Source organism: Helicoverpa armigera, chromosome 24 (assembly GCF_030705265.1).
Source record: "Helicoverpa armigera isolate CAAS_96S chromosome 24, ASM3070526v1, whole genome shotgun sequence".
NCBI lineage: Eukaryota > Metazoa > Arthropoda > Insecta > Lepidoptera > Noctuidae > Helicoverpa > Helicoverpa armigera.
Window position 1 is genome coordinate 111,695 of NC_087143.1, and position 18,388 is coordinate 130,082.

Consider the following 18,388-nt stretch of genomic DNA (forward strand, 5'->3'; position numbering starts at 1 on the left):
AAAATGTAAAAACCGGTAAATTACCGGTTTCGTATAATTTTTACCGGTAATTTTAAACTCGCAAAAATGGGCGATTTACCGGTAAAAACAAAACCGGTTAACCGGTATTGCATGCCCTAGTGACGACAGAGATCGCATATCGTAGCATATCACATGTGTAATGTAGAAAAAAAATGCTAACTTCCGAATTGAGATAAGACCATCCCTCTTTTGGTAAGTCGGTTAAAATGCATTCTTCATGCAAGCATACTGATGATATACATTTTTATGATTATGGCTAATAAACAGAGCCCTTGTCGAGGCCATGGTATATGCAAAAATGTTTTTTGTCTTGTACATTGGAAAACTTTAAAACAATAGTCGTGATTTAATTAATTAATTCCTTGAACATGTAATTAATATTACACCAACTTTGGAGTTCTCTACGGTACTTTCGTTGGAAAGTTCATTCTCCATCGGCTATCTAATCTTGTAAGGTGAGTAGCGGAGGCTTCGACGCACATAAATAGTAACTCTAGTGTTATCTACACAAGGTCAACGTCCCAGTTCCACAATAATTATGTAGCAGATAATGCGGTGTTACCCTCCGAGCTATCTCGCTAAGTTATTGCTTGCCGAATAACTCCGCGTCTATTGGCACTACGAGTGGCCCGCTTTCCCCACATAAACACCTACCGTGATTTGATTGAAACAACTCAAGTGCGTGTTGAACACGATTAACTGGGAACTCGTAATCACTCACAACTGTCGTAAATAAGCTTTGTGTACAGTTCCCAGTTGTATCGACACCAGTCCCCAGTTCTATCAGTTTAAATCATGTTTTTACGAGTCGTTCGCCCAGTTGCGAACAGATTATTATTGATCTAGTTTCTTGTAATGTCTGTCTTTAGGGAAATGTTATTCAGAGATGTAGTGCAAATCCTCATTTCATTTGTATTTACACCATCCTATTCCGGGATCATGACCGATCTCTAGGAAATACAAACTGTTACAATTCTATTGAATGTTCTCATTAATTTGCCTTGCAAGTCTCCTTAGTACTTACCTCCGAGCTTTTGAATTAATTTAATCAGGAAACACAGTTTTTATCGGCATTTCTTCAATGAGATGGTTGCAGACAATCAGCTTGTTAACATGTATCTTGAACATTACAAGCGGAATGTGGGTGTAGCTACTATAAACTATAATACATCAGGTAGCTACACTTGTAAAGCTTTAGGAAGACATGAAGTTATGTTCTTTGCGTAATGTGAGATTTCACCTGTATACCGTGACACGTGGGTGCATTTACAAACATTTCATCAATCTCTCTAATATGGCCAAATTACATGATACGAGAGACTAATGCTCGCTGGACGTGTTTGTTTGGCAATGTGCGCGGATTATCGGCTTGTTCCCACCTGCTCCACAAATTCCTTCCCAACGGGTCCGAAGCGAAAAAAGCGATTCTTTAAAAATTATAAAATAATTCCCCCTGGCTCCAAGGTTTTAAGGATTTATACGTAATTTTGATGTTCTCCTGACGATAAAAACAATTTTTTGGAGCCATGTTGAAGGAATTCGAAGGTATATTTTAATTGATTTATTTTGTTCTACAAAATTTTGGACCCAAGTTGAAAAAAAATATGAAAACTTTACTAATAGAAAACAATGATTTGGAGTAAATGGGAACAATCCGGAGTATCGGCAGCCGATCATAATATTGTGGGATTACATGTAATCGGATTATCCGTGCTCACCTCTATCTTAGGATTACACACATATCGCCATGTTGGAACTTAATCGATTGATTCATTGACTTAATTCGCAATACTTGAGGGATTAGTGACGAACTTATTAATTTTACGGTCGTTAGAATAAAATCTGGCTAATTGATTATTATGTTCGGCGATTATGACATTGTTGGAGACGAAAATAACTTTATGAATTCATCATCTTCATTCTATGAATTGAGTGTGGAAAAGCCCGTTATGGCAAAATAGTTTAGAGACAGAAATGATCAGCTTTGGATCTGCTATTGTATAAAACCAACGATCACTCTATCTGTTAAAAAATTGCATGGAAATCAGTTGCGTAGTTTTGAAGATTAAGCTTAAAAAGGGACACAAAAAGTGACTTTGTTTTATACTATAACAGTAGTGATGTACATATTGTTCTAAACTAGCTCTGTGTGTGGTAGTATATTGATCGGTATATTAAACATAAGTCTATATATTATGTGTGCATGTGTCATTTTATAGCCAATAGTAGAATGTAGCGTGGGTTCCGTCACTCCTCACCGAAGATATGATGGACGGTAATGACCACGTGATGCGCCCACGCATAGACATACATGTCATATGGAGAGAGAGAATAGAGGGAGTAATTGGGTTAATAGTTATTGCGAAAAAGTTGAGGAAATGTTGGATTTTAAACGACTTCCCAAAAAAGAAGAGGTCCGAAATTCGAAAGTCTTTTCGGTAAATATTTCAGAAAAATAATGTTATAAGTTAAAGCAAGCTAAGTTTTAAATAAATACACTGTTCAGAAGCAATAATTTTATGTATCTTGCAATCCATAAACGTTATTTTTATCCTCAACACCTCCATTAAGTAAACTGTGATTATACAAAATTACATCTTCAACAAATAAAATAAATGACTATTTTAGAACAATGTCAAAGATGTCATAAAAGTTAAAAATGTAGTGAATCCCTTAGTCTGGCACAATACTGATGGTATCTAATCCGTCAGTTGGTCGAGCACGTCGGTAATGAGAGACTGCGCCTAGTTGTTATTCTGTGGTCATCCCACTTGCAACATCGCAATTCAGTTTGTACATCATATTTTTGGATGTTTTTGGAATTAACTGGACTGGTTGGACAGTGGGTCATTTAATATGATGTATTGTTGTTTGTCTGGCGGAAACAAGATCTTTTGCTGAACTTACTTTTAGGTAATATTTGAATACCCAGGTTTCTTAACATTTCAAATTGAGGGTTTTCACACTGAGTCTACTTTTTGAGTAAATGTATCATCGTAATAAACAAACAACTTTTCATTTTTTTTTGTTTTTCAACAGTATAAACATATCTACAGTATGAAATAATAAGATAGTCCGTAGTAACAGGAATCTATATAACACGTTAACTCCCACTCAAACAAACATAAGTTTTAATTAGCCGCCAATCAAGCGATGCTCGTAAACTATACAATGTAACATCGACGCTATGTTTGGTAAGTTTGGGGACGTTACCAAATCGGCAGTTTACTGTGGTTTTACTGCCAATTAGATGAAACATACATGACACAGAGTAAGGAAATACAGTATATAGACAAGCAAAAACAATGATAGATATTATATATTGACAAGCAACTGGTGTATTACACGAATGTATAGGGAATTCTTAACGATAAACTCAAGAACTTAGGAATGGATTTGCATGTGTTGTTCATCAATAGATAGAGTAACTCATGAGGAAGCATAAAACTGTCATATCACGGTACCGTAAAACCTACTTTTTGATTGAACATTATGAAACTAACAGCTTTATCTACGCTGCAACATAAAACCCACAAATTAATCAAATTAAATTCAAACGACTTCTCCGTCATTTTCCTACATTCAGATTGTCATTGGAATAGCTCATTAATATAGTAATATTTTAATTAATATAGCATAACGTTCTGCCCACTGGTCGCGAGCGACGGGTGGTCCGCCATTGTACAACATGACCTTAAGATTCATACATTCTTAATCAATTACGATTGCAATAAATATACCGTTTCCTCTTTAAAATGAAGATATCACTATATTTTACAATCTAATGTTTAGTTTGATGGACGCGTGTTGTATTAATAAGCCGTTAGCTAGAAGACAGGTTTCGTTATGATTTGTGATTGTGTGTCAAATCGCGGTTTTGCCAATCGATGTCAAATCAATTTCGTTTTTGAACATTTTTAATTGCCTTATTGGAAATTCAGGCAAATGATACACGTGTTACAATATCATATCTTGCATCGGAAAACAAATCTCGTAGATGTGATGAAAATATTGAAGTGGTGCATAAGTAAGATAATTTATGTGACTCAAAGTCTAACTATCATCATACCGGTTAGACTTTAAGAAGACTACAAAATAGATAGGAAAACTTTAGGTAGAGGAGGCTAGTGTTTGAAGTGATTGGACAACCCAAACGTCCAAATATGTGTAGTTAGGTTATTAAAATATTTTACAAGGCACCAACTCCACATGACTTCCTGCGAATAGAGGTTTTTACCGTAACTGTGATTAATCAATTAATTAGCAAATGCTAATTAGTTAATTAAAAGATTTCCTAAAGTAAATAATGAATAACTTTATGCTCCTGATCTGTAACAGTTTTATGATTTATCGCAAAATTCCTAAAAAGCTGTTATTTCTCAAAGAACGGGTTTTTCCTAGGCAGAGCTAAAAAATATAATGAGCCAGATTTGGAATGTCGCTAATGAATTGATTCGCTTAGTTTTGCTAACGAACTTGTTTTACTCATAACACAGTTATTTTAAAACAATCTCAAAATTTTGTCTAATCAAAAAAATAGGACGTCGAACTACAATCATAACAATTTTGAACAGTGTGTAAAATTCGTCAGATTTAGGTACATAAAGGCAAGAGACTAATATTAAAAAAAAAACTGAATCTTTTTAGATGAAATCTAGTAGTAAGCAGATGAGTAGTACCTTGGACGCGTACACGGGCTTTTTAAAAGGGCACGTACAATAGTTTCTTTGGAAAATTTTTGCATATTTACCTTTTACATAAAAAATATATGATTTCCATAAATACAACCTCATATTCCCTTTTTTGACAACTAAATAAATAAATATTTTTGAAGTATTGTTGTACTGCAATTATCTAGTCTATGTGAGTCAGGCGCGTCTGGGTCGCGTCACTAGGCGCGTGCCCCGGCGCCGCTTCCGCAAACATTCGCGAACAAATTGATAGTTTCCGCGAATTACATAAATACTGCACGATACATGCGCTGATCGCTTTATTGCTGTCCTGGTTTGATTCCCCCCAGTGCATTTAGTAGAACTTTTCAGCTAATAGGAATTACTCTAAGTATTAATTATTGTCGATGGCTAATGACATAATGAGCTAGCTGGGTTTACGTTAGCAAATAAAATTTATTTTTAATGTAGTACTAAAACCATTTTCCGGTAATTTTAAAGTTCTGAGAAAACCTTAACCAACCATATACGAGTATTTATGATGAATAATGTTGATGGCCAAGAATAACTAAGTAATTCCATTTATTTTTTAACTAGCTTCTGCCCGCGACTTCGTACGCGGATGAAGTCCCTTATGCCAGCGACTACGGGGTCAGCAAAATCAAAGATCTGAACCGTCTGATATTGAATTTTAAGGGCCCGTTGACTTGAAAACAACGGAATACGCATAGCCATTAGAAACATTCCATATATTTAATTTTTGTACTTCAACGGCAAAAGCACAGCAGACTAAACAAAACGCTGAGAACTGAACCGCAAAAGACGTGACCATAGGGATAAAAGTAGTGATTCTAATTAGTCCGCATTTAAGTTGTGTGTGGCAAACATATTACACGTATTAATACGTTAAAAAACATTAAATGATACTGAGATGACAAAGTCGTGATGACTTAGTGGAAGTCGTGGTGGTTTAGTGGGTAGAGAACCAATCTCTCAAGTATGCGCGTACGTCTTTGATTCCAGGTCTGGCAAGTACCTGCCAATGCAACTTTTCTAAGTTCGTATGTACTTTCTACGTATATTTTGGATACCAATGACCGTTATTTGGAGGGAATGTTAAACTGTAGCTAGTTTGTACTAAGCAGTGACTTAACACAAAATTCAAGCGTGTTATATCTTCGTTATTATTTGTTTGTGAGAAGGAGAAAAGAAAAAATACGTGTCCATTATTTTAGGATTATCTAAAAGACGGACTAATTACTTTTTTGATTCACCATACCACCTATTTCATAACATTCATTTCTATACATTTCAAGTGTAGTATTGCTCTTGAAGTTCCACATCAGGTGTTCCAGATCTTTGATGTAGGTATATACGTCAATAGAGAGTGCTTATCAGGTTGAACCACTTTTGCTAAAACGTCATATCTTTATATGCTATAGTCTAGCTGAGCTCCTGGCGTTCCACATCAGGTGTTTTACATCTTCAATTTTTATAAGTCAACATAGAGTGCTTATCAGATTGAACAACTTTTGCTAAAACGTCACACCTCTATATGCTGTAGTCTAGCTGGGCCCCTGGAGTTCCACATCAGGTGTTTTAGATCTTCAATTTGTACCTATAAGTCAATAGAAAGTGCTTATCAAATTGAACAACTTTTGCTAAAACGTCATACCTGTATATGGTACAGAGAAGCTGGGCTCTTGGGGTTCCACATCAGGTGTTCCGGATCTTAAAATTTATTATCTCAACTGAAAATGCTCATCATATGAAACAATTTTTGCCATGGCATCATTTTTGTATCTTTTATAGTTTTCTTGGTCTGTTGGTGTTCTGCATCAGGTCTTCAAGTTTCGAAGATAAATTATAGCCTATATGTTGACCAGGCTTAATACTGATACAACAAAGAAAAAATCATTGAAATCCGTTTAGTAGTTCCGAAGATTAGCGTGTACAAACAAACAGACATACAGACATACAGACATACAGACAGAATTTTTTTTTTGGATTTGTGCTCCATTACTGTTTCTAAACCCCACCCAATTATTATTTTTTAAATATATTCAATGTACAGACACAGTTTTTTTACAGATTTATTATATGTATAGATTAACAGGTATATTAGCACACTCATAAAGTGTTATTATCTCATCAGGCGTCCTGCCATTCAGCTAATAAGCCGTGAAATGATCCTTCGAGCTGTGAGAGACCGATTGTTCTTCCGAAGCGATTTCATTCATAATGACTTTGTATATCTGCGTAACATTGGCAATTATGTCTCGAGGACGATGGGATTATGCCTGTTGCATCAGATATAACTAAGTTTGATTTCAGTGCAATTTGTGCAATATTGAAGAAGGGCGTTACTTGCACTAATGGTAAGAATGACATAGTGAATTTAATCCATTGAGGACAAACTTTTTTAATATAATAGAGACGCTGAGTTTGTGTATCTTAACGGACAACCGTGACTCATACTTTAATTTTGATGAAGGCTGCCTGTAGGAGTCTGTCATTCAATCGATGCTATAATAATTTCAAATATTCCTGTAATAGTTCGATAGATTTAAATTCATAGATTACAAAGACTTTCTTAATATTTCACTTTGCTCTGTCATTTTAAATCAAATGTAAGAACAGTCTTTATCAATTCGCGAATTATCGACTCGAAAGACTTACAGTTATAGTTTCCGAGAGAAACGCTCGATACTCAGTTAATCGATACTGTAAATCGATCATCGTATCAATAATGGACGTTATCGAGTGGAACCTTATCGAGCACTTTGTGTCCTGACTGAACGGCCGAGATTTACACAAATTGAATCGTTTGGGCATGCGACAATATATATTAGTATCGGTTGATTATCGCGTCGGAATAGAAAGCGGGATCGATTTACGGCCGGTATCGATACCGCGCTAATTGTAATGGCTCGCTCGTTACCGTTGTCACGCTGACAGCGAGACCAGGCTCATGATCAATGATTGTAAGTTCAATAACAAGGACATGATGCCAATAAGCAATGAAAGTTCATAACGGTGGTAATCTATAATTTCTAATGATCGCCCAGGAGGCATAGTAATGTTACTGTGAACAAATATGACAATATTCAGAGCAGGCTATCAATACCATAACCAATTTATATGGTGCGTGCTTTAACTAATGATATTAGGCCAAGTTGATTTTAGTGCTTCGGTACAATATCTAGTGTTTTTGGACCATACATTGCTATCCCTATATTGGCCAATATTGTGCTAGTAACAAAATCTGGACCACTACATACACTTCTTCTATATTGCCCTCTGCCTCGTATTTGTCTCCCCACTTTGCTGTCAATTCACCCACAGTCCAACACCATTGATTAAAGAGTAAAGTGATATTTTTCCCAATCTGGCACATAACTAGAGCTTGATATCAGGTGCGTCCGTCTCCGCAGTCAGGTCTGTGCTGAACTGCACAGATTAGCGTGCACTATCCGACATGCTTTATCTGTGCACTTTGTCGCCTTGTGAAATACCCAGGAATGAGCCAGAAGGATTATGTCGAACAATAATGGGAAGTTAATGACTGCTTCATAACCAGTTCTTTCCATTTTTGCCTATCCCGTGCCAATTCATGAAGTCCCTTGTAAGTTAAAACTTTCAGCTTCTCTTTTTGATTTATATAGCTACCTATACTTTGACCGACCGCCATACCTTCCCCTTCTTGCCTCCCACAATGATTTTAATGTACCTACTTGTCGTGACAAATAATATTGGGTATAAAAAATTGGTAGATTACTTTCGCCTTTTTATGTACCCGAAACAAAGTCTTATAACTATTTCTGTCTGCGGGTTCACATTGTATGTATATAGTGGTACTTCTGTAGTTTACTGCCTGGTGGGTGAGATTTAGTGCAGCGTTAAGATTGATTTAGATCATAATGTATTGTGTCTCACGATGTTATAGTGACACCTAGTTAGTGATACCTTCGCGTCGTCGTCGTGAATTAGTGGTGTTGTGAAGATAGTGAAGAGCAGGGCTATTTGTTTCTTTCGCATTTATTAGTATTGATAAGTAGTTTCTTTAAATCTTTGGGTTTGGGTCTAACTTTATAGGTTTTTTTCTCTGCCATTGCAAGTAAAAAAGTTTGTGTGTGAGTGATATAAATGCTCCGATAGACTTGCTTATTCCCGTGGCCTTTCAGTATAATTGTGAACTGTCATAATATCACTTGATCTTTGGTTGCCACAGTATTTAGTAACAGCAGAATTAACGACAGCACTTTGTTCATCAAAATACTTGTCACCTGCAACTAATTGTGCCGTAGTTTATAATTATTCATGTCTTTATCTCGTAGCAGCTGTCACAAGAAAACGCTTGTAATTGAACAATATTATAACGCTGAGAGTACCCAGTGTGCACTGGAAACTTTTAGTCAGCTGATAGTTTGTTTGAGCTCATAAATCAGTATGAAGATGAATGATAGTACAAATATCACAAAGATCTTTTATTTAGCTGGTATCAGACCAACTGAAAACTTTTATTGGAATCGAGATTTTTTTAAATATTTTTTTTTTGGCAAACACGTGGTCAACTGTCGGCCGACTATTTAGTCTGCAGTTTACGGGACCGCTAATACATTTGTGTGTCAATAAAGTGGCAGTACGTTTGTCACTGGTATCCAGTAAATACTATTTGGCAATCACAGAGAATTTATATGAATGATAGAAACGTGTGCTATTGGACATAAACTAACTTGTGTACCGTGGGTTAGTGCATGTCAAAGGGTTAAGTATTTATTTTAGTGGCGTGTCGGCTCACGGTAATTGACAAACGGAAATATTAGCTGGCGGGCTGACAAGAGTATTTGTCACACCCAAAGATGAAGCAACGCTATATTTTATTGCCTGCAAAACGAAATAATAAATACGTCATTAAAAATATTACGTGTCTATTAAAATTGGCAATATTATGCGAATTCCAGGAAACTATAAAATGGTCTTAAAATAGTACATTATTCTGAGGAAATTTAATTATTTTTTGGTGAAAGTTCAAAGTGATCGCATGATCAGCTACACCTACTAAGGGAAAATCAAATTGTGAAAATATTAGTAGCTCAATATCGCAGAGCATTATTAGTGTGATATCTCCATAATATAGTAGCTGTATATTTGGATAAAGTCCTCGAATTATACAAAATAAACAGACCAGTGTGTACTCGTTAATTGATCGAGAAGTTTGGCGTGTTGTGTGTTATTAATTACGCGTGTAGGTATTTACACACCGCGTGTTTATTTATGCAGTAATTTAAAGTTTATGTAGTTTTAATTGTAGGTGGAGTAAATAGTGTAGCTTTTAATTTCGCTTTTTATTGCTAAAACTATTTTATAACATGCGGGTTGTAAATTAATTATACTAGAATGCAAATGTTAATTAATGGAAATAAATTCAAGATCTTTATTATATTAGTGGGAGGTTATCTATGAGTTTTAGATTTTATTTAAAACAAGAGATAAATAAATAAAAGCTACTGCAACATAGTTTAGTTGTGACATCATGTACCTTAAATATAGGTAAGTGCAAAAATATATCGTTTCAAAAGTAGTGGACGGAAACTAGTTCTTATTTTTCTCAACAGTCGGCTAAAAAGAAAGTAGGAAGTGGTCTAATCAGTGTGTTATCTAAATTGCATTGAGTAGTGAGGGGAAATGCTACAAATCACCGAGTTTCTATATTGACTGCAGCATTGAAGCTCAGTTGTCGATCGAGTTCTCACTTGTTAAGGAAACATTCGGTAAATATATTCTTCCTGTGTCAGGGGTTAACAACATTACTCCACACTAGATTCATACATCAAAATTCAATGACTGCTAGACATTTGTTTTGAATATAAGTAGGTACGTTATAAAATATGCATTTGCGATGCAGAAAGCCAATCAGAAATTTTATCCAATTAAAGTAACCCGTCTTGTCTTAAAATATCAGCTAAATGTTAAAACAATCAATTTTACAAGAAAGGCGCCCTAAGGTTCAAAACCTCTGTTTTTTATAGACGCGGCGTGTTGTGACAAGCTCAAGTAATTAATTATTCGGTACATTAGCTCTCGCCGGTGCCGTGTATTAACTAATATCTACGTGTCACCCTATCTGTCGGGTCTACAGATAACATAGTTTTTGTAGTCGGAGGTGACAGCCGCGGGTGACAGGCGCGGGTGACACGCGGCTTGAGAGAGATGTCGATGTGTTTTGACTACGGCTGATAGGAAAAAAAGGCTTGAACATATGTTTGTTTGTCGGATAGATAGTGTCCGGCAAGTCGGTGATTTGTTGCAGGATGAAGTTGTGCGGGTTAAGGTGAGAACTAAAAGACAACACATGTTAAGTAGAAATAAAAGTTTTCAATAGTGGGCTGTTGATATCATAATGTTTTTTTGAAGTTTTTTGACTCAAGGAACCACATACGCCTGTCTTACAAATAATTGTTTCAAAATTGATCGGTAGGATAATATCGTCTGGGGAACATGATTCCGAGTGCATACAAGATTGTGATGATGTTAACGAATGAAAGATTTTGAACGCATCCATGATACTTTCCCAGTTTAAGGTTTTTTTATAGTAAGCAAAATTATTAATCAAGAAACTACATAAGCTTGTTTAAGTTACTCCACCTATTATAATCCAATTAAACAAATTACTTTACGTATAATATGAACATTAATTAAATATCCCCTTCAAGACATATTCCCACGTAGAATCTAATCTAGCATTAGACATGATATCCATCAATTATACTCACCTCTCACAAATGTAATCACTGATCTGTCGATCTAGGCTTACAGGCACACACATGTAATATATCTAGACTGTATCTAGGCAGAATATACAATATATTATACTATATATAGGCGAAGATATATATAATGTAGAGTATATCTAGATGGTGCACACATCGCATCCATTAATAATGAACATCTAGGACACATTGAGACATGGAATCTGTTACTGCGGTCTAACGGATGAAGCCAGGGAATATCATTAGTTTGAGTTATTGAACATAAATAATTTGCCATGGATTAAATAACTTTTATTGGGACTCACCAAGCAATAACTTCTAGCTAAGCCTTTAAGGGTTTTTCGATAAATGGGATATTCAAAAAAAAATCAGTTCTTTATTCCTGGGATTACCATATTCGAGAGAGATTAACAAACAATTATTGGTTTAGGTTTTAGCCACCTCTTACATACAATAAAGAGTTTTTTCAAAGGTATAAATCTCGAAGCTTATTAAACACCTTAGCAGTTGCATCCAGTTTTGGTCACGCTACACGAACAACTTGTACCTATGTAGTCTGGTTTCATTTCCACTTTTTACCAACCGCGGCCGACATCAAAGAGAGTGTTATGTTTTTGCATGTACAACATGAACTAACGTTAAGATAATACTTAATCGGTGCTAACGGGTAAATCAGTAAGTTCTCACGAATTAATAGTGTTATCTTAGAAATGTTCTTAGTTAATAAATATAACTGTTGACGTGTAGCGGCGGATACGGCGTGTCGTCGGCGTCACGCTTCCACTACATACATATTAATTTGTTACATTAATTGCGTATGCGATAGTTCAAGTTTATCCAGTTGTTAATTATAAATTAATAGGCAGGTTTTTAGGGTTATCAAATAAGACCCTAGAATTTAAAATGAAATAGTAATTTGGAAAATATACATATTATACTTTCTTGTTTGAAGTAATTTAAGACTTTCTCGATTAATAAAGTCTTTTTTGCTATGAGGAAAAAACATATTATAATCATTTTACGCCACAATCGCTTTACCCCAATTTATGTTTTAGATATCCATATGAAAAGTAAGATAGAGCCATATTTTTCCGTAGCATGAAAAAAACATCTTTCAACCCCGAGGTTTTAAGGAATTACATACCTACCAGATTTTAGGGTTTTATTGAAAACTTTTCATTCATCAGTATCAATCCCAGGAATTTATTAACATTATCTGATATCTGAAGGTGATGAATATCGCTATCTCTAGGTAATTTACGATCTATAAACAGATGCAAATGTTTTACAAGAGAAACATAAATAACGTGTATCTGCTACATTTATTCCGCCATTAAATATTAATTAACAATATCTGAACCGTCTCGAACATACAACATTTTGCATAGATAACACACTATTACAATACTAACTGTATTTGTTACGATTTTATTCGTTTCACATTATATAAACAGAATTAATTGATTATTATTCATTTTGTATGTAAACTTGTGATTTCTCACGTTTTTAAGAAGGCGTTAAGATAATGATTTTGAACTGAGATGAATAGATTAAATTAACAGGATTCCTGTGTTAGCAATCACTTAGGTATGTTAACTTGAAGTTACACTCATTATTTTCTCCAGCAAGAATCAAATCCCATAAAATAAAACTAACATATTATTTAGAGTATAGAGAAAATAAATTATCACAATAAAAATTATAATCAATTGTGTTTCACCAATAAAAGTGAATTTACATTCCATCTAAAACAATATTTACTCGAACATCATAAGGCGATTTATCTTCCATTGTTTTCACAACCAAAGTACCAGTAACCCGACCTTAAGTCTGTAGTTGCTATTACATCGCACGAGAACCGAATCCCACATAAATATCCCTTCGTCTTGTAAACCACTGGGGCACAAGATAGCTGTGGAGAGAAACGCGATACGCGAGTCGCGGGTTCGAACCCGGCTGACACATAAATAGAATTAGCGAGTTGGTCACGACTTCACTCGATAGTGTATCGAGGCACGGGATCGAGTGCAGCCGCGGTGCAAGCTAGGCTAGATTATCATATTCTGTGGGAATGTATTACAATGAGGAATATTTAGTTACAAAATATTAACAATACCATAGCTTTGTTCTTCTTTTGTGAAGATACTCTAGGAATCAATGCATTATAATACGTCCGGGCTACGGGCTGCTTTGTGAAAGTTTATAAAACCTACAAAGCGATTTCAGCCCGACCCGGGAATCGAACCCGAGACCACAGTCATAGCAGACGCGCTCGCGACCACTAGACTAGCTGGGCAGGTCATTAGCATACTTAACGAATATGTATGTACCGGATACTTGTAGTATATATTTAGCTGGTAAGCTAATTGAAACAAATAATCAAAGGTTGTATGTCACGGAAAACACTTGCAATATCAGGAAAATACTAATTGATTAGCAATAATAATTTTAGCTTGATCATTTTATTGTAAGTACAAATAGAATTACTAACATAGTTCTTAAGTTATTATCTTTCATGTATTACTAACACTATGTGGACCGAAAACAAGTCTGAAATAAATATTTATATTGAAATTGAAATAAAACCCGCGTCAGTTTGAATAACATGTTCATTATCATATGGATTGGGGAAAAGCTTTCCAAAATCGCTGAATATAACGATTCGGTTTATGTAACAATATTAAGAAAAGAAATGTCGAAGCGATTTAATTGCGGCGCGGAATGTGGCGTGCATGTTAATGAGTTATTCCCAATTTGTCATTAGTACCGATTGGTCACCAACTATTTTTTCCATACACCAAATCCCGATTGGTCATTCGAGCAAAATAAATAATTTAATATTTAAATTTTGAGTTCCGATTCGTCACCCGCATAAAATTTCACGTATCAGAGTACCGTCAGAAATAAAAGTGTTAGAAGAAATTTTAAATGAAAAACTTCGATATAGGTAAAGGTTTTAATAGCTCTCATATAAATATAATAAAATTTACATTAAAACACAGGTGAAGACAACATGGGCATTTTATAAACCCGAAAATGTGACTCGATACTTTTTGTACCGGTAACAAAAGTACCAGGGGCCCATAACTAGCAAAGAGATTGTATACATAAAAATATTCATAAATATAAAATTTAATTAACAAAAATAATTTGAATGTAGTCTGCAGTTGTGTTGTACATACTGCAATTTTTCTTTTAAATTGGTCCTTGTTCGGTTAAACAGAACGTTTCAGTTCAATTATCTTCTTAAACTTCTTGTTCTTACTATCCATACACTTCTTCCTCCGAGCCTTTTTCCCAAACTGTGTTGGGGTCGGCTTCCAGTCTAACTGGATGTAGCTGAGTACCAGTGCTTTACTATCCATACACAATTGAGAAAGTATATTTATTTTTTTAATTATGTATACCTATGTGCTTAAGTTTTGGTCATAAGTCACATACACTTCCAGGGCACTCAATAACCAACTAATAATGCATTTACACCACATGTTTTTTTGATAAAACCGATAATAGTATAATAAATAGTTACTTACACAAAACAATAGAAACCGGACCATACTTTGCCCCTTCTATATATTGTCTCTTTCTAGAAAATAAGTTATACCGGGATTTTCAAAAAATTGGTTCACATACATAAAATACAATTCATCGACATGGTGTAAATTGGTATGTTTATCTACAATTAGGCAAAAAACGTAAAATCCTGACACTCTTGACTGCTATACTCCTGTAAGTTATGCGGTCCTAGTACACGGTGGGCAGTTCCATGGACACTCGTTGATTGGTATAATACTCATCTGATTTATGCGATCCTGGTATTTTGGTTTTGGCCGTGCGGTGTGTGACGCCGTTGAAATCGCGATTTTATTAATAGCGTCTTGCCATAATCGGAAAAACATAACCAACATAAATAAAAAATACATATTACAATATTGTAAAGCTTATCTTGTTGACAGACAGACAGACAAAATAAAGTACGGATGACCAATTGGGACTAAGCAAAATAAAATATTTTATTGAATGACAAACTGGGACACGTTTTTTTCGGATGCCAAATCACTAAAATGACGAATTGGGCATAACTCATGTTAATGAAGTTACTACCGACATTTGCATATACAATACATTATACTATATAGTAAATGAATATCCGCGACTATCCCCTTTCATTTCACATTTAAAACGAGTGCACCGAAATTGCATCAATTATAATATAATGCGTACAAGATTTTGTTGCATAAGAGCCTGCAAAGAAGAATAAAAAATTAAAACATTTGACTTTACTAAACATGATCAGGAGTTGGATAAACTGATGTTTTGTGTCAGAGTTTACTCTGATATTAAACATATCTTAGACATGTCAATAATCTATAACGATTTATGTACACAGTAAACACATGAAAGAAGTAGAAGTAACATAAAATAGTACAAAGGTACTGCTTAATTCTAATGAAATCTCTTACAGCAGAAATAATTATACAAAAAGTAAGATCAAGCAAGTATAATGTGCATCAGAGTGATAATGTGTTAGCTGAGAGCATATCGAGTGTGACAGCGCGTTGATGCTGTTTGCTCATCACCGCTCGCGCAATACTTCGGTTGCGATACTACAAGTTTACTAACCGCTCAGTATTATTGACGATATAAATGTTACTGTCGAGATGTATCTTATCGGTTGCTTTTGTAATTCCAGTACATATACCTATTTGATGAAAATTATTAGAGGCAAAATTATATTTGCTATCCCAAAAAGAGTAGACACAGTAACCTAACTGTTTTTTAAGTAATCCTACAACGTGCAACAAAGAAACGATTTACTCAATCCAAGTTTAAAACCCACGGCTCAAGTCTGCTAGACTACTGAGTAACAACTAAACCAACGAGTCAGTCTATTAATATTTTTCCTCGAGACACACAGATTATTTTATGACACAAATCAAGTCAGAGCCAGTATTAGAAACACTTAGTAAATTATCGCCATCGACAGCCGCAATAAGTCAACTACAACTTAAACTTAGATTACTTTAAACAACTAATATTTACTTCCCACGAAATAGCAACTCGTCTGAGTGAACTCGATCACTCGGTTACGATATAATCGAATAATTTCTAATCGATACAAATGCGAGTGTTGGCAATAGAGAGTCGCATACGCAAAGGCGTAATGTGACGGAATTAACATTTAATATCTACGAGCTGCGGCAGTAATGATTTATGTCGAGCACTCGAGCACTCGAGCATTGGGCAATACCGAGAATGTCTTATTTAGTATTGTGGCTGCTACAGAGATCGTATTGTTATGAGATCGCGTCGATAACATTCAGATGTTGGATTTGTTCGAGTTTCCGAGCGATGTAATCGAATAGAAGTTATCGTAGATAGTCAATTGTTTATCGCTTACTATTCTGTATATGGACAAATTGTCCGTTATTTATTGGAGATGTAAACGTTATTTTTTAGTTTAAGTTATTATTTTTTTCTATCATAGGTTATAGTTTTGCCTATTGCTTTAATAATTTAGGATAATTTTTTACGTTTATCGGAAGCCAAATAAAGCCTTGTTATGAGTTTAGTTGCTAATAAGACCCCGTGCCTAATAACCCTAATTGCTATTAATTGGAATAGTTAGTGTAATTTAGTTACCTATAATTTTAAGTTTGATTTCACGACACTTGTAGCAACTAAACTAAAACTAAACTTATGTAGATAGGTATACATTGAAAACTAATCAAGTTTAAGTTTGACACATTTCATTAAAAAAATATGACAGGCTTTAATTTTGTATTTACGTAGGTTTGGACAAGTTCAACCATGATTCAACCAGTATTTAAGTACAATTAAAATAAGGATAAAAAGAAAAAACTCTACAATTAGTGAGAAGAACAAACTTATTTCATGTTGATTAATAAAAGTTACTTTTTATACTTTTTAACGGTACTTAGATGATGTAAGGATGATACAGGTTTGCATCTAGTGTAAAGGTCATCAATCCAATGCTAATTTTAGTCATCCCACTTAAAATAACAATAATTTGTAACATCATAAAATTATTTATTCTACATACCTACCTATTAATAATGTGTTACTATAATAACTTTAAATAAGAAAAATATTAAAAGTGAAAAACTTACGAAAATTAACTCCTGAATATTTTCAGCTTCAACAAACCAAACTTTCAGTAAATAATTCTTAAACTTTTTATAAAAAAATACTCAGAAAATCCCGAACTTTCAACAACTATTGTACAATTAAAAAAACTGTTAGTCAGTTCTTAAATTCACATCACAGTTCACACACGATTCGATGTCTCGATGTATCGAGAGGAGCGAGTATCGAGTACTCGGTGCACGTCCGTCGTGCGCGCGGCCGCAGCATCCACTGACGGACATCGAACACTGGACCAACATTACTCTAGGACAACACTGCTCCGAAACTATCACATACATTATCACACATACATTACTGCTTTTCTTCATACTTTAAAGTTTTACGTATATAGTGGGGCGGCAATGGATGTTGACTGAGGAAAAATTAACGTATTTTTTTCATTTTGTTGATATGCTGTCTTGTAAGTATTACGCTTTTATTAAAGCCATGTGTAAGACACGAAAGCTTGTGCGTTTAGTTTTTGCTGCGGAAACTGTGCGGTGCTCGTTGTGTGAAACATTTTAACGAACGAGTTAGTGGTGCAGTTAGCACCCATGTGTTATAATGTCTAACTGACTGTCATTGACGAGTTTATGGAAAATCGAAAGTATACATAGTGTGTAAGTATAGTTGTATTCTAAACATTTTTAGTGGTGACGGTAAATAACGACTTCGCAGAAATTATATTTCTATTAATATCTTTAAGAATTTTGTATTGTTTTATCATAGAGTTGCTTTATGGTCTAATTAAATATTTTCAATTTTAATTGTTTTAGC

General features: G+C 34.7%; 1 protein-coding gene across 2 annotated transcripts in view; it reads right to left on the bottom strand.

The window, feature by feature from the left end:
* LOC110382331 (protein Wnt-2) overlaps window positions 1-17,838 on the bottom strand; it is a 74,411-nt gene extending 56,573 nt beyond the window's left edge. For both annotated transcript variants that reach the window (XM_064041059.1, XM_064041060.1), the window contains exon 1: window positions 17,596-17,838. The gene's annotated coding sequence lies outside the window, so the exon portion shown is untranslated. The remainder of the gene's footprint in view (window positions 1-17,595) is intronic.
* Window positions 17,839-18,388: the final 550 nt, after the last annotated feature.